The sequence below is a fragment of the Oryctolagus cuniculus genome, chromosome 17 (assembly GCF_051225735.1).
Source record: "Oryctolagus cuniculus isolate XC-2025 breed Fujian yellow rabbit chromosome 17, ASM5122573v1, whole genome shotgun sequence".
NCBI lineage: Eukaryota > Metazoa > Chordata > Mammalia > Lagomorpha > Leporidae > Oryctolagus > Oryctolagus cuniculus.
The window spans coordinates 64,595,566-64,618,545 of record NC_142883.1 but is presented as its reverse complement, the minus strand read 5'-3'; the positions used below and the strand labels follow the sequence as shown (position 1 = coordinate 64,618,545).

The 22,980-nt window shown below is 38.6% G+C and overlaps 1 protein-coding gene across 1 annotated transcript in view; it reads left to right on the top strand.

Moving 5' to 3' along the window:
* The window catches only part of LOC149121302 (uncharacterized), a 153,287-nt gene that overhangs the window by 11,729 nt on the left and 118,578 nt on the right, over window positions 1–22,980 (top strand). The window contains exon 2 of the mRNA XM_089317022.1: window positions 197–433. The gene's annotated coding sequence lies outside the window, so the exon portion shown is untranslated. The remainder of the gene's footprint in view (window positions 1–196; window positions 434–22,980) is intronic.

Sequence of the window (22,980 nt, the reverse complement as noted above, 5' to 3'; positions counted from 1 at the left end):
TGTTTGAAAATACCTAGACATAAATAATTTTCTAATGAAAGCTTTAAAATACACATTTATCAATTAATGTACATTTTTACTGGTTATTGAATACTGTTAATAGGTTTTTTGGTTGGGTTTTGTGTTGTTGTTATTGTTGTTTACTGTTTTCTGTATTGAAGCCAACGTTTTTGATTTCTCTGCTTGTTCTCTACAGGGCTTCAAGTTCTCCTTCCAGACTATCTCGAGGAGTGCTTTGTACAAGCAGCTCTGAGCTACATCGCTTGCAATTCGGAAGGAGAGTTTATCTGCAAGGACAATGACTGCTGGTGTCAGTGTGGCCCCAGGTTCCCAGAATGCAACTGCCCCTCCATGGACATCCAAGCTGTGGAAGAGAATCTTCTTCGAGTAAGTGAAACCTGGGAAGTCTACAACAGCAACTTTGAGGAGTCAGGTAAGGCACATGTTCTCATGGAACATTTTCAAACCTTGATCAACAAATGCCTAAAAGATTTTGCCTTCCAGGAAGAATCTACTATACACTTGGAAGGTCTTTTTAATTATTCTTTCAGATGGACATACATTGCTCTTATGACTGGCTTGTCAGAATTTTGCTAAAAGAATGTCTGGTGCTTTGTGTATTACTATGCTACTGACACTACGGTAGAATCTGCTATTAAAATGATGTAGGCATTTATTAAAGAAAAGTCTTGCTTTTCTCCATGCAAGAATTTTCATCTGACAGTTCTACCTTGGCTAGTGTTCCCTGAATTTCGTTTGTGAGACCAAACATAGCATTTGTTCTACACCTTGTTTACATGAACATGATTTCCCTAAGGGCTCACCCTCATGCAACTACTTATTTTAGAAGCAAAGTGTATCCATTTTTATTTAACAGTGCATATCTTTTATGTCATTCTAAAATTTTATTAGTGTGTGTGTTTCCAATATTTTTTTACTTATTTGCTGCATAACCTGTAGTAGTATACATGTATAAAGCATTGATATTTAAAGCAATACAAGACTATTGATAGGGCTTATTTAATAATTCATGTTAAAAGGATAACAAAAATCGCTGCAGTGTGGTGAGTTTGATTATATAGAATTTAATTGGAAATGTTTTATATGACTAAATTTTAAATAAGCAAAGATGTCTCAGCTGCAAAGATGTGCTTGTGTATTACAATTCATCTGATGCGTCATTTCTTCAAACACACTTAAAAGGTGTCCAAAATATGTATCAAACAAGAAAAAGCATGATGGTGATTTCAACAGAACATGGATTTTTGGTTGGAAAAAACCAAGGTATTATATAGAATAAAAGGGTGTCTAGATTTGGGAAGACTGATAATTTAAAAAGAGTTAAGATTATTTAGAATACATATATTTAAGCAAAAGACTTCATGAATACAAAAGAACTCACAGACGCAGAGAGAGGGATGGTAGATACCAGAGAAAGGAGATGGAGGAGCTAGAATTCTGATGACAAAATGTTACAAAGTTTCAGTTAGAAAGGAGGAAAGACTTTTTTATGTTCATTGCAGAGATATGACAACAATGAATAATAATGTATTATATATTTATCAATTTTAAGTACATACATTTCACATATTTTCTTTACAAAAATGATACATTTTTGAAGTGAAAGATACATGGATTAATCATGGCCGATTGTACACATGAATCATGACATCAAATTATACACCATAAAAGGATTTTCAAAAAGTTCATAGAAGTGCATATTTTGAAAAAACTGTGGATTTCAAGAAATGTTTGCATCAAAATAAACATTTTGTTTCCAATTTCCCTGATCTTTTTGAAGTAGCCTTATATACAAAGTGATCAGTTGTCAATTTACAACCAAATTTTAAAAGATCAACTATGAAGAGAGGATTGGCAACAAAATAGGCAAGGATGGGAAACCCAAAAGAATGATGAATGTATTCTGAGATTCTGCACTTGCTTTTCCTTTTGGCATATTTATCCATATTCAAGACATATTTCAAGACTGAGAATAAAGTATCAACCCCTGGAAAATGCTGCTGCTCCCAGATAGAGAAACCAGAAGAGCTTTTTGCAGTCACCCTAGACTTAGGTCATATAATTGGGAGCCTAAGGTGTCTTAAGTGTACAGACCATCTCTCCTCTGGGACATCTCCTTTATTCTGAATCTGCACATGACAAGTGGATAAAGATTTACACTGGTAAATCCTGGATGTGGAACTGAGTCTTTTGCAGTAGTGCAGGCTTGCCATTTCACATACTAATCAGGTAACGTGGCAGAACAGGAATAAACAGAGGAAAATAGAGTCCTATTGAAATCTAGCATTGGCACAGCTCACACTGTGATCCTTAGGAGTTGATTCTGAAAAGATCAACTCTCCATTGCAGCATCTAATAAATGATTGAGAGGGCATGCTCCTGAGGAAGAAAACATTTTCTGGGACCACTGTGATTCTTTTTAAACAATATGATGGATATAGAATCCTAATTTATAAATATGTGTGCTGACAAAATTTTATGGATAGTATTACAGAGAAATAAACCAGAAAATAGAAGCTGTGTTATCTAGATTGTAAAACTAGAAGGAAATAATTTCAGATTATTATTACTGAAATATTTGAGCAAAAATTGGAAAGAAGTATAAAGTAGATAAAATGCTGCAAACTTAATTATAGATTTGTAATATATGAAACTGATTAAAGAACATTCTAAAACAAAAAAATTGAACATCTAAAACCAATAACTCAAAGTTTCATTTTGATAGGCGTTTTTGGGACAGAGCATGATAGGGCTAGTGAACACACAGACAGATTAATGGAATATACAGAAATGAAGGCAGTGAAGACTTACATCAGCATGGCATCAGAGGCACAGTAAACCTGCAAGAAATTAAAGTTTATTCAATCAGGAACAAGGAAATCAAATGAGAGTTACTTGATGGCACCAAAATAAAAGCGTAAAGAAGAAAATGGGAAAAATTGGCACCCAGAGATAAATGTGTATTGTTTATGTCACACTCTCTCTACTACTGTGTTTGAAATAAAAAATTTAAGACTTTTATTCATTTTTCATGTGTTTGTTGAAGAGTGCCATTGGCCTCAATAAAATATGTCAAGTGAGATAAAATTCCATTGTAAATGGCATTATGTTAAATGTTACATTTTACTTGTTACATTACATTTACTAAGTAAAATATTAAAATTATAGGACTTGATAAAGTAACAGGATTGTTTCTGTTTATTAAAGATATACTTTAAATATAAAGGCACATATAATTTAAGTTGAAGAGTAGAAAATATAAATAATGTAAAAATCTTCCAAAATAATACTTGAGTAAATTCTAAATCAAGTTACATTAATTGAAATATAAATATTTTATAACAAAATAGTGCAACATGAATATATACCAAAATATTAGTTTATATGGAGCTAAACTTAAAAATTATACCAAATTAGTTAAATAGACAAAAAATAAACTTTATCCAAGACTTTTGAAACAAAGGAGAAAGACTTGTAATAGAAGAGAAAAATTGAACTCAACATTCAAGAAACCAAGGGCTGCAGGATTTTCAACAAAGGCCTGAGCTCAATGGAAAGCACTGGTGGGCATTCACAGTGAACTTGACAAGCTGGAGGAGGCCATTGGTGTCTGCTAATTATCTCTTACTGAAGTTAGGCTCCCCTTCTTCCAGAGAATCCCACCTGTTTTCCACAATCATTACATTTCAAAAGGGTGCCCCCAGATCCTGAAGAAAGGGGCAATTTTTGTGCAATATTTCCATCTCAATAAAAAGGAAGAATTTACAATTTTCTAAAATGAATGTTCTATGAACAGAGACATCAGTGATTTATCATTAACTTAGAAAAATTGAAGAGAATGGTTGACCCTCTTGGTCAAGACTTAATAACATGTATCCAAATAACATGAAGAAAAATGTCAAACATACACACACACACACACACACAAATGTGAGATTTTAACCTGTCTTTCAATAAATGAAATTATAAATTGGATATTATTAGATTAAACATTTTTGGTTGTTGCTGCTGTAGTCTTCCTTAATTAGATGTAAATTCAGGTTTTTATGAAGATTAGTGTGTTGTTTGCCAGCTTTTTAAAGCTAATAAACTCAAGGTCTTTGCCTGTGAAAATGATGTTTATATGAAAAGTAAAGACTGATCTTTAAATAATTAGATTTACTTACAAAACAGCAGAGGTCTTTGACTTCTTTTAATGGTAAATTAATTTCAGAAACATATTGCACTAAATATTTTTATGCATCAAATAGACAGTCAATATTTATAAATTATTGGCTACAAGTTATAAGATTGAATTGTAGAGAGGTAAGATCAATAATGGAGGCATCTCTTGTCAAAAAGGATATTTGGGCATCTGAGAAGTGAGTGAGAGCTAGAAGTGGAATTTGGAAGCATTAAAGGTCCAAAGTAATGGATGTTGGGTCTTCTAAAAGCAGGGAGTACAAAGCAGAATTAAATTAGTCTTTGCAAGGTCATCAATTGAGATTGAAGTCACTGCCCATGCCTAGAACATCCTAATGTCTGAAACTTGTTTAAGTGGATCAAGTACTGTCAAGTTCTATTCAAAAATAAATGAAAATATTCCCTGGGAAAAAAATAACATGTTTTAATCTCAAATGTAGTGAGCAAATATTTTCTATTTTAAATTTAATTTCTAATAAAAAACTATTTAGGTACTCTAAAACATAACACAAAATGAATAAGAAGCAGCATATGAATTGGGCTTGTGCTATCACAGACTCAGAGAGAATGTAAGAAAAATACAATTAATATGTTCATAGAATTAAAGAACAAATTTTATTTTTAAAAAGAACTCCAATAGAACTTATAATATGTTAATTAGTAAAATTAGAATTAACAGTTAATCAATAGAGTAGACATAGCTTACAATTAATTAGTGTATTAAAGATAAGTTAGAGGGGAGCTGGCACTGTGGCACACTAGGTTAATCCTCCTCCTGCGGCGCCAGCATCCCATAAGGGCGCCAGTTCTAGTCCTGGTTGCTCCTCTTCCAATCCAGCTGTCTGCTGTGGCTTGGGAAAGCGGGGAAGATGGCCCAAGTGCTTGGGCCCCTGCAGGAAAAAGCACCTGGCTCCTGGCTCCGGATGGCATAGCTCCGGCCTTTGTGGCCATTTGGTGAGTGAACCAGTGAAAGGAAGACCTATCTCTCTGTCTCTCTCTGTCTCTCTGTCTCTCTCTCTCTCTCACTGTCTGTAACTCTACCTGTCAAGTAAATAAATAAAATCTTAAAAAATGATGTTAGAAGAAACTATCCAGAATAAAGAAAAATTAGAAAAAGCAATAAATGTAAAATATTATTAGTCAACTTAGAGAATGTAGGAGAAGTCCTAACATACTTAAACGTTAAGTTGTAGTCCAAACAGAGGATGCACAGACAATGGCAAAAATAATATTTGAAGAAAATAAGAGCTGATACTTTTAAAATCATAGAAGGAAAGCAATCTGTATATTTAAAGAGCTCAAAAATGTAATGTAATTGAACAAAACTGACATTCTGAGATTTGATTGTTGGTTACAGCCCTGCTCTACTGCTGAGAAACAGTATTTTTTTTCTTTTTACTATTTGTTGACTTCTTTACATAGTGGAATGTGAAGCTTATGATCATAAAATAAACTGAAAGTATATCATTGTAAAATTTAAAAGAAAGACTAAGAAAGGAGGAAAGTTGGAGGATGGGAGTGTGGGCAAGAGGGAGGATAAGGTGAGATTTATCACTATGCTCCTAAATCTGTATATATTAGATACACGAAATTTGTTCACCTTATATACATTTAGAAAAAATGAAAAAAAAAAAAGCTCACCAATCCCCAAGTAGTAAACAAGACAGAAATCCTCATGTGCACTAAAGTTTCCATAATGAAGGTGAAGAACATGAAAAACAGTAAAGAAGATCGTAGAAGCAGCCACAGAAGAGAGCAGAAAAGATGACAAGGAGCCAGCAGATTGGGAGTGGAGTTCCCAAGTTAGAACCAGTCCACGATGCACCATATGTCAAATACGCAAGAATTCCACAACTAACTGAAACATACTATATTCCCTTGCAGGTGATCTTTTGTGCTTGTCCTTTGAGAACGTTGTCATTCTGAAATCTTGAAATAGTTTTTAAATGTAGGATTCTATTTTCAAAGTTAATTGAAAATAGATCTTTGTAAGAAAAAAAAAAGAATGGGAATAGGAGAGAGAGGAAGAATAGTGGGAGTGTGGGCGGGAGGGAGGGTAGGGTGAGAAGAATCACTAAATTTGTATACATGAAATTCATGATGTTTGTATACCTTAAATAAATGGTTTCTAGGTAAAAATAAATAAGTAAATGCAAGATTTATTTCTTTCATTTTTACCTTAGATATGTTTTGCTTTGGAATTCACTAGTTTCCTGAATTTTTCTTCAATTCTCGAAGTTTTCCACTTACTGCAACTCCAAAGTGCCCTCTCTCCACTCTGCTCATATCCATTCTGGAAAGCTGGGAAATACATATATATGGAATCCACGTGCTTTCTGGAATTCTTAAATTATTGCATGTATTAATATAGAAAAATACGTAGAAATTGTTCTGGTCTGCCCATTGTATCTCTTGCAGTTCCCTTGTTAAAGTGTTCTTCAGCTCATCTTTTTGTGTTGTCATGCAGATACATGTCATCTTCCAGTTGACAAATTTTCAATTTTTTTCAATATGCCCCTACTTCATTTCTATTTTCAATTACTTATATTCATTTCTACAATTTTCAGTTGGGCTTATCTCTTTATTCAATATTTTTAGCTTTAAGTAAATTTTTATACGTTTAATGCCCCATTTTTTCTTTAAACAAAATTAATTTAAATTGTATTTAAATTTTCGATTTATGACCCTTGGAACATAACCACCAAAAATTGCTGGGGCTCTGTGGGTATTCTTGGCATAGGCCACAGAGCTGAGAGGGTCAGAGGTCATGACTGAGTTCCTGTGAGCCCGCCAGACCTAACTTCAGAGCTCTGTACACACTGGCGATGCATGCTGTGGACAGGTCATTGCCCTGTACAGCTTGCGTGCATAGTGGATTGGGAGTGCTGGGACTGTGAGCTCATTTTAGTTTGTAAAGCAGCTGGTTCACCCTGGCACACATAAGATTGGGGTTGTGAACACAACAGCCCCTCTCCCCATTGCTTATAGCCAGAGGTGCCCCACCATGCCCAATTTGAGCGACACTCTAAACTGTTCCTGCACCTTCAAACAATTGTCAGAGATTCCTGGCCCCACATAGTGCACAGCCCTCGTACTCATGTGTAAGTCTTAGAGCTCCAGAAGCACATTCCCAGGAATAAAACCTTCAATCAAAAAAAAAAAAAAAACACGCAGCAGAGGAGATAGTAACGACAAATTCCCCAGATTAAAAAAATTAAGTAAACTGAAAATAGATCTTCATAAAAATTAGGAGTGGGGATGTGAGCGGGAGGTGGAAGAAGGGGAAATCCATGGCTGTATTTTATGACGCTCCAATTTTCAGTCCACAACGACAGTCCTGAGTGACGTGGGCCTCTGCTGGTTCTCGCCTCCCACAGCTTCCGCCTCTCTGTTGGAATCTGACTGGAGTCTCTGCTCGCCCCCAGAATTAACAAGCCCTTCCCCAAGGAGAAAAGGCCAGCATTCACCCAGAGAGTACTCTGCTCTGCAGATGAACTCAGTGGGAATCAGGAGAATGTCTTGTTAGTTCTTGTGTGGGTCTGGGCTCTCACAGTCTCTCATGTCCTAGCTGAAAAGAAAAGGTATTTGTTTCCCTGTATCGAGGTATATTTACATAAAATAAAATTCACTCACTTTACACACACACTCTGAACGTTTTGGGCAGCTGTGGCAGTCAGATAGCCATCACGACAATGGAACTTTCTGATTCCCTAGTCCTCAGTGAAGACGATCTATTGATATATTCTGATGTGGTTCTTCTCTTCTAGACAATGCTGTCTTATTGCATTATTTCCTCTATACAGTAGCACTTGTTATCCACAGTTTCCCTTTCTGTGATACCAACTACTTGTGGTAAACTGCAGTCCAGAAATATTAAATGTAGAATCCAGAAACAATTTTTGAGTTTTGCACTCTTATGAGTGGTGGGATGAAATTCTAGGCCACCCCACCTGGCCCAGGAAGTGAATTATCCCTGTGTCCAGCATATCCTAATAATCCACTACCTGTCCATTATCAGCCTAGGAGGCATCCAGCTGGTGAGATGGACTGTTCTTATTCTCAGGTAATGCTCAGTCAATGATTAAGTCATGATTAAGTCAAATCAGTTACTGATTTGGTCCCATGGTGCAAAGATAGTGGTGCTGGCAATTCTGGAGCACCAAAGAAAAGCATATTTGAAAAGATGAAGTTTCTAGACTTAATAAAGAAAAAAGAATTATACACTGATGTTGCTAAGATCTGCAGGAAGAGTGAATCTTCTACCTGGGCTGTGGTGTAGTGGGTAAAGCTGCCACCTGCAGTGGGGCATCCCATATGGGTACCAGTTAGAGTCCCGGCTGCTCCACTTCCTATCCAGCTCTCTGCTATGGCCTGTAAAAGCAGTAGAAGATGGCCCAAGTGTTTGGGCCCCTGCACCCTCATGATTGACCTGGAAGAAGCTCCTGAATCCTGGCTTCAGATTGGTACTTCTCCAGCCATTGCAGCCATCTGGAGACTGAACCAGTGGATGGAAGACCTCTCTGTCTCTCTCCTGCCACCTCTCTGTAACTCTGCCTTTCAAAGAAGTAAATATATCTTTTTAAAAAATCTTCTATTTGTGAAACTGTGGAGAAGGAAAGAGAAATTTTTGGTAGTTTGGTCATCACACCTGAAACTGCAACAATTATGGCCACAGAGTGTGAGAAGAGGCCAGTTTAAGATGCAAAAGACACTACTTTGGTGTGTGGAGGACATGGAGCAAACACGTGGCTCCATTCTTATTGCGTTCCCAGAACACAGAATCAGGCTTGCACACAGTAGGCATGCAACACATATTTATTGAATGGATACTTTCTTTCAAGTCCAGTTTCCTTTAATATATTTATACACAGGAGATTGCTAGGAAATCCAATAATTCACCAGAAAACTGTGTCACTGCTTTATTCCATTTTGATTTATCACATCAGAATGGCCCCTACTCTGTACATAGGATTACTGGATTGAATTGAAACTGTGAATTATGATTCAGTTTATACTTTTTGTGTAGACATCACCTGAAAGTTATTTAAACTTCTGTCATTATCCGTAGAGAAGCATTTTATGTCATTCTCACCTATGTGTAAGTTCACAGGGAGACTTCCCTGCTGAAAAGCGTTTCTTGTGATCTAGGCTTTCTAAGTTTCTCTGTATGATTTCTCTCTATGCACAACTTCCACTCTGCAGGGAATATTATTTACCCAATATTCTTTCCTCTACCTCAAAGTTGCAAGCGCTCTCAAGGAACTCACTAACAAGATATAGACATAACATTTATCATCTCATATGTGTTTTGCTTTTCTTTGAACCCCTTTCCCCTTAAACTCAAAGTCTACAACAAATCTTAGTCTTTAAAGGCCCATAACAAAGAAAAGAAAACTAAAAATGAGAAAATCGCACAACCCAATTGGCGTTCTTCCTTTGAGCTCTGTGGGATTCTCTATTTCCCAAGACATTGGATCCCAAAGAACAGCAATTTTGGCTGTTCCTTCTCTGGGTAGTTTGCCTGCTGCAGAGTCCATTAATAGGAGAGAGAGAGAGAGAGAGAGAGAGAGAGAGAGAGAGAGAAATGGTAAAGTCTAGGCTGCTGTCACTGTGTGTTCTTGTTATTTTGGAGGGCAGCATTTCGTGGACATTTTTGTGCCAAGCCATGAAGAGTTGCCGTGTGCAGCAGAGGCGACTGTGTCTGGAGACTTAAGGGACATATCCTATAAAGGAGACAAAAGCAGGGAGAATAATTCTTACCCCCAAAATCTAATAAAAATTACAGAAAATGTATTACTACTTTGACATAATCTATCCTTTGTTCCTAATTGTCCCTACCAAATTTTGTCAAAGTTATTGGAGAGTGAGTTTTAGATATTGATTAAATATACAACTATTCAGCCGGCGCCGTGGCTCAATAGGCTAATCCTCTGCCTGTGGCGCCAGCACTCTAGGTTCTAGTCCCGGTTGGGGCACCAGATTCTGTCCTGGTCGCTCCTCTTCCATTCCAGCTCTCTGCTGTGGCCCGGAAGTGCAGTGGAGGATGGCCCAAGTGCTTGGGCCCTGCACCCGCATGGGGGACCAGAAGAAGCACCTGGCTCCTGGCTTCGGATCAGCGCAGTATGCCGGTCGCAGTGCGCCGGCCACAGCGGCCATTGTGGGGTGAACCAACAGAAAAAGGAAGACCTTTCTCTCTGTCTCTCTCTCTCACTGTCCACTCTTCCTGTCCAAAAAAAATTACAATATTCTATTGTAATGCTGCAACTCATAGATCATTTGAGAGGTCAAAGGGACACATGTGTGTCACCTCTTTGTGTAATTAATTAAAACATTCTTACGTATGAACGAAAAGTAGAAATAAACTGTTAGCACAAATAAACACTCTTGCTTCCATTCCTACCATTTCTATCACCCAAATACAAAAATAAGGAGAATTTTTTAGGTAAAGTATTAAGTGCCATTGGAGAAACTGGCCAACTCTTCAGGCCCAGAACATTTTTGCAGGGATTTTCTTACACTTCGTTTCCTGTTTCTCCCCTGTTTTGTTTAATCAGAACTCCAATTTCTCTGCTACATTCATTCTTACTCTACATATTCTTATGCCTGAAAGTCTGTCACATCATTGCCTTTTTATTGAACTATTGGCCTATTTTTTTAAGTCAATGGCTTGACTAAACCAGACAATTCATCAATTTGTATAATGATAGCTAGTCTCCAGAAGAGTTCAAGACCATGGGGGTAGTGAAAGGTTGGAGTGAGTACTAAGTGGCCTTCCTTCTCCTGAGACCACACAGTGAGTTTTGACGTATAAGTTGCAACTGCTTGGCGAAGACATCTGACCAGGATGGACACAGCTCTCACACATTTTAAAATACTTATTTAGTTTGTAGGCAAAAATATACTTTTCCACAAGGTAGCCTCCAGAGGACAGAAATCATTTCTTTGTCTATAGACAATAATTAATTCACAGAATTATCAGTTACCTACAACTTAACAGAGTTACAAAACAGTTTTTGAAAATCAGAACAGGTAACCTGGGAGCATGCTATGGATAATGAACAGATTTCCATCAAAGTATGGACATTGTCCTGAAAACATTAGGGTGATGATATATTAAAAACGTACACAGCAAACTCAGATGTATAAAAGACAGAGTGAAACTTGTATTTCTCAGCAATTGCTCAGACTTTATAGCTTTTGATGTCAGAATAGTAGTATTTCCACCTGCAAAAACTGGAGAAAGGATAGATCATGAGAAAGTTGATGATGATTTGGGATTTGTTCTTTTAAGAATTTTTCCTTACTTATTTTATTGTATTTGAAACAGAGAGAGAGAGAGAGAGAGAGAGAGAGAGAGAGAGAGAGAATAGAGAATTTCCATCAACAGAGGCACAGCCCACGAGAGCTGGCCCTTGGCCAGTCAAAAGCCAGAGACCCCTAAATCAGTCTGTGTCTCCCATGTGGGCAGCCAGCACTCAGTATTGGAGCCATCACCTGCTCTTCCTAGGGTGCACGTTAGCTGTAAGCTGGAACTGAAGCAGAGCCAGGACTCACTCAAGCACTCTATGTGAGATGAAGAAGCACTGGGTGAGCCCCAGATGCCTGCTTCAGACTGGGAGGTTGTGTTACCTACCTAGATGGCACTCGTTTATGGCCTGGAACATTTCATGCTTAAGTTGACTTTGCATAACTGATCTGAGAAAAACAGAACCGTATGAGGGGCAACTATGAATGCCGCATCTTCACATAAATCATTAGGTCATTTTTCCTCTGGCCTGTGGCCTGGAGTACATGTACAGAATTTTATAGCACCCTTTCTTCTTTGAAACCACTGCCTCAGGTTTTGGCTTTTGTGGGTATTTGCCCAATCTGTCTGGTGGAGTTCATCCAATTCTGAGAACAAGCGAGGAGGCTGACTTCACATTTGTTGTTCGGTTGCCTCATAGTTCCTCATCTCTTTGGCTGTGGAAGTCTGGCCTGAAGATACCAGTAGGGAAAGGAGATCACCATTCTTTCCAAATAGCGTCATTTTCTAAACGACTATTGACATTGTGAAGCTATTCGAGCTAACCTATTAAAACATGAAAAAGGCCGTTGAGTTGGCTTGCTAAATTTGCAGCAATGCTCTCAGTCAGGAGATTGGGAGGCTGCCTTCAGAATAATACACAGCTTTGACAGGGAACACAGGGACTCTGAATTCATACACCCAGGAAGAGCAAGGTGCACTCAGAACACCGGATCTTAGGATGTGCTTGCTCAGAATTAATAAACTTAAAGATGTTAAAGGAAAAGGTAGCTGTTTCTACTTAGCTTTGTGTTATCATAATTTAGTGTATTTTCTCTGTTTTATTCACAAATATAATGTTTCTCTTTGCCTTTCCATTGATGTATTTCTTTTAGCAAAAAAGAACATAAATTAATATAAGCTGCAAGAGAAATATAATCACATGATTTATTTGAATTTTGGTTACTATCCTAAGCAATGCTGCCTAAGATCCACTTTCCCTGATGTACATTTATGTACAACTTCTTTATAAGACTTACAGAAAAATGTTTTTAAAATGGTAGTTTTTTCTTATAAGAGTTATTCTAATATTTTTTGTGGAAGAAAAAAATGAAATTCGTTGTTTTCATTTATCCCATTGTGATGGTTTTCATGGCTTGAAGTTTGGGTAAAATGCAACGAAAATATCTAATGGAACGCTTGAGGAAAACAATATATTTGAGTCATTAGGACATCAGATATAGATATGAGAAAACTATTGATACTTTGAGGATGAAAGGCAACGTCTGCCCTTTGAAGGTCAATAATCTGATCCTATAAAAGAACTGAACCAGAGAAAAGACATACAAACTTATTAATGTGCAAGTGCACGGGAGTCACAGAATGAGTAACACTCATCCAGAAAGCCGCAGCTGGAACACCCTCTTACTAGGGGACGGGGAACTGAGGGCAGTAAGCTATTGTAGAGGAAGAGTAAATAATTTGAGAGATCGATTAAAGAGTGGAAGAACACACTGTATCCTGGGAAAATTCCTGTGGGCCCTTGGGGAGGTGAAGATAAGTGATTTATGGTGACAGTGGCTGCCTTGGGATGCAAGTAGCCTTCTAAGCTAACCACCCCTAGAAGAGCAGATGAGAAGTCCGTCCAGCTGAGTGTGTGACTGGCCCTTACTTTCTGCTACAGTGGTTGATCTCGCTGGTTAATGGCGTCTCTGAGAAGTGATCGGGGCAATGGCACTCCTTCTGGAAGAACTTCCCTTACTCATATAAAGGGACTTCAGGGGAAGCCACTTCCTGAGCTCTGGGCGAGGAGAACTGATGCTGGGCAAGAGGTTCTGAGGATGGTCGGGAGGGTTGGGAGAAGCGGGAGTTCAGATCACCCTTAGGTTGTGTCTAGAGTGGAGACTGCTGTGGGCTAAGTTAGATCAAAATTTATATTTCGGGCTCTTGCCTCTTACTTAGAGAAGAATCCGAAGCACAGGCTCAAACATGACATGCAGCATGACAAAGTTCAGAAGTTGTGTAGAAAACGAGAAGAATCCACAGGACCGTGAGGGCTTTATTAAGGGAGAGTGGGCAAGCAGGCTAAACAGGGCTCTCCGTACCAGTCCCTCCCCAGTCCACGAGGATAGAGGGGAGCAGTCCAGAGAGCCCAAGTGAGTGAGCAGGCTGCAAGCCAGAGGGGCTGCAGGCTAGAGAGAGGGGCAGGAGCAGTGGCATGGGAGTGGGCAGGTCCAGCGCTCTGCAGGCCTTTTATTCACTTCCAAAAAGGGAGTGGCTACATAGTCTGATTGACAGACCTGGAGGCAAGGAGGGGAGGTGGCCTCCAGCTCATGAACCTAATCTACCTATCTGACCAGTCCCATATCAACAGCATTTTTTTTGAGCTCTAGCAATACAATGCAAATTAAGTGTCTTTGTTTCTGCATCAGTATATTCTATAAATTTGAAATTTATTTTTAGAGATTTTTCTTTGGTGAAGATGTCAATACTGTAGTGCATGAAGACCATTTTATAATGCAGTGATATCCATGTTGTGATCTTCACCTACTTACGATTCCTGGAAAGCCCATATACCTGATACTTGTATTGTTTCTCAAAAGCATCCTCCTGCTAGACAACACAACTATTGATGAAAGCAATAAAATAACAAAACTATAAACAAGACTAAACAACGTGAGACTGAATGTCTTTTAACATTATTATAAAATATTTTAGAAATTATTACAATAACATTTATCAATTGTCTAAAAGTAGAACAGTAGACGGAGAACCCCAGATCGAGATTTACTTCTTGGAGGCTCTGTGTTTGTGCTTCAGAGTGGAGAAGACACAAGAACACAGAGGTGCCCAAGACTTCTGAAGCTTGAATCACTAATTTGATATACCTTTTTTTTTTAACAGGCAGAGTGGACAGTGAGAGAGAGAGAGACAGAGAGAAAGGTCTTCCTTTGCCATTGGTTCACCCTCCAATGGCCGCCGCGGCCAGTGTGCTGTGGTCAGCGCACCGCACTGATCCGAAGGCAGGAGCCAGGTGCTTCTCCTGGTCTCCCATGGGGTGCAGGGCCCAAGCACTTGGGTCATTCTCCACTGCACTCCCTGGCCACAGCAGAGAGCTGGCCTGGAAGAGGGGCAACCAGGACAGAATCTGGCGCCCCGACCAGGACTAGAACCTGGTGTGCCGGCGCTGCTAGGTGGAGGATTAGCTTATTGAGCCGTGGCGCTGGTCTAATTTGATATACCCTTAATAATAGAAATTTATATTCCAAAGGGTAAGAACCTAGGATCCTTCCCCTTTGAGTATACAGGGAAATTATTTAAACTAGGGACAAAATATCCTTCTCCTTATTTGAGGATGGGAGTAGGGGCAGCTGGCCACCTGCTTTCAGATCTTTGCTACTCCTTGCCCACAGTGCAAACTCCAGTGCACAAGAGCAGCCTCTTGCTTTGTTCTCATTATGAAGGGGGATGTTTGGACTCAGGGAACCAGGATGGCCATTGGATTTATGAAACAGAATTATTCTATGATCCCAAAACCATGTGACTGGGGCCAGGGTCATGGTGAAGCAGGTCAAGCCACCGCCTGCGACAGTGGCATTCCCTGTAAGTATCATGTTTCAGATGCTTGCCAGCCAATCCACCTTCCTGTATACAGCCTGGGGAAAAGCAGTTAGAGGTGGCCCAAGTGCTTGGGCTCCTGCCACCCACACGGGGGACCTGTAAGAAGCTCTGGCTCCTGGCTTTGGCCTGGCTCAGCCCTGGCTGTTGTAGGCATCTGATGAGTTAACCAGAAGATGGAAGATTTCTCGCTCCTTCTCTCCCTCGTTCTCTGTATCTCTGACTTACAAATAAGCAAATATTTAAAAAAGTAACTGCATTTGTGATAATATTAATAAATATAGATATTGAAAAGTTCTCTCCTCCCTTCAGAGAAAGGTACCTCCTTCTTTGATGACCCATTCTTTCCACTGGGATCTCACTCGCGGAGATCTTTCATTTAGGTTTTTTTTTTTTTCCCCAGAGTGTCTTGGCTTTCCATGCCTGAAATACTCTCATGGGCTTTTCAGCTGGATCCGCATGCCTTAAGGGCTGATTCTGAGGCCAGAGTGCTGTTTAGGACATCTGCCATTCTATGAGTCTGCTGAGTATCTCACTTCCCATGTTGGATCATTCTCCCTTTTTTATTCTATCAGCTAGTATTTGCAGACACTAGTCTTGTTTATGTGATCCCTTTGGTTCTTAGTCCTATCATTATGATCAATTGTGAACAGAAATTGATCACTGGGACTAGTGAGATGGCATTGGTACATGCCACCTTGATGGGATTGAATTGGAATCCCCTGGTATGTTTCTAACTCTACCATTTGAGGCAAGTCAGCTTGAGCATGTCCCAAATTGTACATCTCTTCCCTCTCTTATTCCCACTCTTATATTTAACAGCGATCACTTTTCAGTTAAGTTTCAGCACTTAAGAAGAATTGTGTATTGATTACAGTATTCAACCAAAAGTATTAAAAAAAAACTAAATGAAAGATCTCCACGAGTGAGATCCCAGTGAAAAGAATGGGTCATCAAAGAAGGAGGTACCTTTCTCTGAAGGGAGGAGAGAACTTCCACTTTGACCATGGCCTTGTCTAAATATGATCAGAGTCAGTGAACTCAGGGGGCTTCCATAGCCTTGGCAGCTCATGACAAGAGCCTAGGGTGATTACTGATGCCATAAACAGGCGGCCATTGGAGGGTGAACCAACGGCAAAGGAAGACCTTTCTCTCTGTCTCTCTCTCTCACTGTCCACTCTGCCTGTCAAAAAAAAAAAAAAAAAAAAAGGAGTGTCAATTTGTAAAGTCAACAACAGGAGTCACTGTGCACTTACTCCTCATGTAGGATCTTTGTCCTTAGTGTGCTGTACATTGAGATTTAATGCTATAACTAGTACTCAAACAGGATTTTTCACTTTATGTTTCTGTGTGGGATCAAACTGTTGAAATCTTTACTTAATGTATGCTAAACTGATCTTTTGTATATAAAGAGAATCAAAAATGAATCTTGATGTGAATGGAAGGGGAGAGGGAGTGGATAAGGGGAGGGTTGTAGGTGGGAGGGACGTTATGGGGGGGAAGCCATTGTAATCCATATTCTGTACTTTGGAAATTTATATTCATTAAATAAAAGTTTAAAAAATAAAAAAAGAAAAGTTCACACACAGGAATCTGAAACAATTATTTTATTTTATTTTATTTTTTTTTCTCTGCTTTATCACTTTATTTTTTTTTAATCTTTTATTTAATGAATATAAATTTCCAAAGTACGACTCATGTGTTACAATGGCTTCCCCCCCATACCGTCCCTCCCACCCACAACCCTCCCCTTTCCCACTCCCTCTCCCCTTCCATTCACATCAAGATTCATTTTCGATTATCTTAATATACAGAAGATCAGCTTAGTATACCTTAAGTAAGTATTTCAACAGTTTGCTCCCACACAGAAACATAAAGTGAAAAATAATAGATGATTTTTTTTAAATGATGATGAAATCAGATCAGACCTATTGTCATGTTTAATCCCAGTGAGAGTCAAGTTGGGAATTGAGGGTTGTGGGTGGGAGGGACGGTATGGGGGGGAAGCCATTGTAATCCATAAGTCGTACTTTGGAAAATTATATACATTAAATAAAAGTTTAAAAAAAAAAAAAAAGTTGGGAATTGATAATTTCTTTCTTTCTTTTTTTTTTTTTTTTTTTTACAGAAGATCAGTTTAGTGTACATTAAGTAAAGATTTCAGTCGTTTGCACCCCCATAGAAACACAAAGTGAAATATACTGTTTGAGTACTCGTTATAGCATTAAGCCTCAGTGTACAGCACGTTAAGGACAGAGATCCTACATGAGGAGTAAGTGCACAGTGACTCCTGTTGTTGACTTTACCAATTGACACTCCTGTTTATGGCATCAGTAATCTCCCTATGCACCCGTTATGAGTTTCCAAGGCTATGGAAGCCCCTTGAGTTCTCCGACTCTTATCTTGTTTAGACACGGTCATATTCAAAGTGGAGGTTCTCTCCTCCCTTCAGAGAAAGGCACCTCCCTCTTTGAAGACCTGTTCTTTCCACTGGGATCTCACTCACAGAGATCTTTTTGCCAGAGTGTCTTGGCTTTCCATGCCTGAAACAATTATTTTAATCTGTAAGTATTGCTAAATCTCTTTGAAAATGTTTTCAAGTTTCTAGTCTGTGCTTGAACATTCTAACTTATCTCTGAAACTATAACAGGAGATTACACTGAAATGCCCATTACACCTCAGAATTATGCCAACAGAAGAGTGGGTCCAAAAATTTATAACGCTTGCTTAAGCAGATCAATACTCTGTGGCCATTCATTGAATTGTTGAACAGTTTTTACCATTAGCATATCGTTAGAATTTCCAAAGAAATGATGAACAAATATTTTAAAACGTTTAAGTGAGGTTTTCAGTGGTGCTGAGGCTCAGCACTTCTCTCACGGTCACCTCCATCTGAAAGTACACAGTGTTCAGCTCCCGTCTGAGCTTGATTTTCTCACTCAGCTCTTTCACAAGGTCAGAGACCGTGGAAGACCGTGTCGTCAGACACCTAAACCCAACCAGGTAGGACTACACTGTAAATTAGCTTAGATAGACTCAGACAAGTCAACCAATATCATAACTGAGAGAGTCCGGCTTCCATAAAGGGATTTTTACTAATAGTTAGTGATGAGATACATATTATGAGATACCTCAATGTGAAAGAGTTTACACAGAGTTCGTGATTGGATTCTTCTTTTGGAGTTTCCATATTTCACATTCACTTTCTTACCAGTAGTTGGGAAAGAAAATGAAAGGGTTCTCCAAGAAATTTTAAAAATGAGTATTTTAAAAGCAAATTTTCAAAATTAGATATATAAATGACAAAATCTAAGAAAAAAGCTACACAGAAAGCCGCTTTAGAGACAGGTATTCCTGAATACACAGCTGTCACAGAAACTCGTATTTCTAACTCAGACGTATCTATTCTAAGATAAATTTCTTTTCAGTTAGAATGCGATCCTTAACATTGCATGCAAACTGTTTCTTCCATAGATTAAACATGAGACGTCTTCTCTAAAGTTTTATTTGTTCACTTTAAAATCATAGTTATGCACACAGAGCTAGAAACACACACACACACACACACACACACAGAGAGAGAGAGAGAGAGAGAGCTGGAGAGAGAGACCCTTCATCCGCTGGTTCACTCCACAGATGACTGTGCTGGACTGGGCTTGGCTAGGCCAAGGTCAGGAGCCAGTAATTCCATCTGGGTCTCCCTCATGGGTGTCACGGAAGCAAATACTTGAGCCATCATCTGCTACCTTCCCAGGCACATTTGCAGGGAGCCGGATCCAAAGTGGAGGAGTGGGGCTGAAGCGATGCTCCAGGACCAGGCTAACCTGCTGCGCACTTCACCTGCCCCAGATACAGCTTTTGCAGCAGAAAGGCTGTAGGCTACAATACCTGAATTGAAAGCAACAGCCTTTTCTTTTCTGGAACCATTGTCCCAAGCACAGGACATGTCACTGATCTATGCTCTGAGTTCCTGGGGTAATGGCATCTTTAAAGGAAAAAGCAATCGATTCATGGTAAGCGACCTCTGGCTAATTCTCCAATTAGTTGACGATTTGGATGTGGAATGTGCCCTAAGTGTTGTGTGGAGTGTGAAATTCAGGCAGGGAAGGTGCCCACCTGTGATATTGTCAAGAAAGCAGATGGCTGAGAAAATACAGTTTCTGCAATTATTTCACAGTTGAAACTCATTTTAGTCAATGTAGTATTATTATTAAAATTTAGTTCTTAAAATTTGCATTAGGAAAATCATACAAGTATTTTCATTTTTCTGTTATAATTTACCAAGTTTATTGGTAGACATTCACATTATTACCAAAGCATGAAAGAGAAATAATGTGGTCCTTGTAATCTGCTATATGAATGCAAAACTGTGATTGTTGAAGTGCAACTTTAATACATTTACATTTAGAATACCTTGCACAGTACAATAATTGTTTGTATAATGTGTATATTTCATAATTAAAGTGTCTTTGCAGATATAAACAGCAGCTTGCACATAACATTAAAACAGAAATAAATACAATGTTTTTAAAGATGAACTCTCTATTACTCAAGATAAAAATAAAAGAGAAAATTGTAAAAAGATTTATGTATGTAATTGAAAGGCATAATGACAAAAAGAAAGGGAGAGGGCTCTTCCATCCACTGGTTCACTACCAAATTCCTGCATCAGCTGGGGCTGGTCCATCCCAAAGTCAGGAGCCCAGGGCTCCATCCATCCCCTCCATGCAGAGACTTGATGACTGCTTTCATTAATATTTTGTAATTTTCATTGTGCCGATTTTTCACTTCTTTGGTTAAATTTATTCCCAAATATTTGATTTTGTTGTGGCTTTTGTGAATGGAATTTCTTTCTTGATTTCTCTTTCTGTGAGTTCATTTTTGGCACATAAAAAGTTACTTTGAACAAATAATAAATAAATAAAAAAGTTATTTGAACAAATATTATTCAGATTTAAAAGAAGAAATTTTCTCATTTACAATAATACAGATAAAGCTGGCAGACATTATGCTCAGTGAACTAATCTGGTCACAGAAGAACTAAATACTGAATGATTCACTTATGTGAGGCACCTAAAGTAGCCACGCTTGTAGAAACAGAGAAGACAATAGCAGTGATCAGTGATTGGGAGAGGGGAAAATGTGGAGCTGACCTGATAGGAAGTTTCAGGTTGCAAGAGCCCTGCCCTGTGGTGCAGTACCCTGGTCAGCACTGCTCTGCTATAAACATTTAATAGGGTACACCCCTTGTTAAGTGCTGTTACCACAAAACAAATGAAAATAAAAAAGGGAGGGGGCAAAAGAAAACTTTGGATGTAATGGATATGTGTATTCCATGAGTGTAGTGACATTTTCACAAGTGTATGCACTGTAGGGTGAAGCTAGATAATGTTAATTTACTGTGTATTTCCCCATAAATCATCTAAAAATAGGATTTTTAAATGCTTTTACTATAAAGAAATGCTTGAAAAGATAAATATTTGTACCCTGTTTGAGCATTGTACGATGTATACATGCAATCAAACATCACATAAGTCCTGTAAATAAGTACAGCTTCATTTGTCTGTTAAAATCTCTAAATAAAAACTGAAACAACAAAGTGGATTCATTAAATATGCTGATATTTATCATCTATAATTCAGTAAAACTTCCTAAAAGGTAAAAAGAAAGAAGGAAATTTAGGATGTATATCATGCAAACCAAGAATGACAATATTTACCATGGAAAGCAGAAAAGGAAGAGAAAAGTGCAAAATAATTCCCTATTAAATAGCTATTAAATTGATATAAATTATTAAACTCAGAAATTAAAAGATAAAATATGCAAAGCTGTAAGGAAAACACTTACAAATCATTGACTGTCGAATGCCATCAGTTATAAGAAGAATCATTGCTTTTTGTGTTACTGCAAAAAAAATCCACATATAATACATCAATTAAAGTGAGCAATGTTCATAAGTCATAACTGAATAGAATTGTCTTAGAAGTGATGAAATTCATTTGTTTTGAAAGATTTATTTATTTATTTGAAAGTCAGGGTTATACAAAGAGAGAGAGAGAGAGAGAGAGAGAGAGAGAGAGAGAGATAGGAGTCTTCCATCTGAAGGTTCACTACCCAATTGGCTACAATGGCTGGAGCTGTGCCGATCCAAAGCCAGGAGCCAGGAGCTTCTTCCAGGTCTCCCACATGGGTACAGGGGCCCAAGGACCTGGGCCATCTTCTACTGCTTTCCCAGGCCATAGCAGAGAGCTGGATCGGAAGTGGGGCAGCCAGGTCTCGAACCAGCGCCTATGTGGGATGCCGGCGCTTCAGGCCAGGGCGTTAATCCACTGCGCCACAATGCCAGCCCCAAAATTCATTTTTTTTTAAAGAAAAATTTTAAAACATTTAAGTGAAGGGATATATAGGTTACAAATAAACCCTAAGAAATTTGAAATATCACTATTAAGACAGTACAAAAGACAATAAAAGGCTTTATTAAAGGCCAAGAATGATGTTTTCTGATATCTTGGTAAATGGAACACCATGACAAGGAAAAACAGCCCCTGTAAGCTCAGCCCTACAAAACCATTCAAAAAATGAGTAACTATCAAGTCTCACCTCAGAGACCTGGAGAAGAAAGAGTTCGATCGGTAATGGCTAGGAAACTTAATAAAAATGATTTTAATTGCAATAAAGTGTAAATGAAATAAAATAAAAAACAAGCAGAAGCATTGAAGATCTAAGCAAGGTAACTAAAGGACCCAATCACTAAATGTGAAAGGAGCAGTTCAGTGAGCAACCAGAGGAAGATACAAGTACAGAGACTGAGTTCACGACAGGCCCTGCAGGGAGCCTGAGTTAAATAGTATTTTATAAAATGGTCAGTGATTTCTATTTCTTGTCCATAAACAATGCAATGATACTCTTGCTGACGTTCAATTAATTTTGTGCTCTTTATAGTCTATCATGATCTTGGTGTTATCGTATGTGTTTGAACTGTGCTGTGATGGGAGACTTTACTTTGGCAGAAACCACCTTGATTTAGAGAATTCACTTGAAAATGAAGTCTGGATTTCTTGCCTGGGTTACAAGGAGGGATAAAATCATTGTTAGCACATACTGTAATGGCTAAATATAAGTTGGAATTGAATATTTCAGGTTTTCAGTATTCCAACAGGATTAAATAATGTGTCTTCAGGTGAAAATATGGAAGATGTGATAATTCTGGTTTTTAAAATATTTTTATTTATTTGTTTGAAAGTCAAGATTACAGAGGCAGTGAGAGAGGGAGAGAGAGAGAGAGAAAGAGAGAGAGAATCTTCCGTCTGCTGGTTCATGCTCCAAATGACTACTAATGGCTGGGGCTTAGCCAGGCTGAAGCCAGGAGCCAGGAGCCAGGAGCTTCTTCCAGGTCTCCCATGTGGGTGGCAGGGCCCCAAGTACTTGGGCCACTTTCTGTTGCTTTCCCAGACATGTTAGCAGGGAGCTAGATCAGAAGTGAAGCAGCCAGGACATGAGCTGGCATCCATATGTGATGCCAGCATTACAGGCAGCAGCTTAGCCTGCGAGGCCACAGTGCTGGTTCCAAGGATTCATGCTGGAGGCATGAATAATTCCATTGGCTCACTAACAGGATTTTAGTATGTCAGTGGCTTTTCAAATGTTTGCTTTCA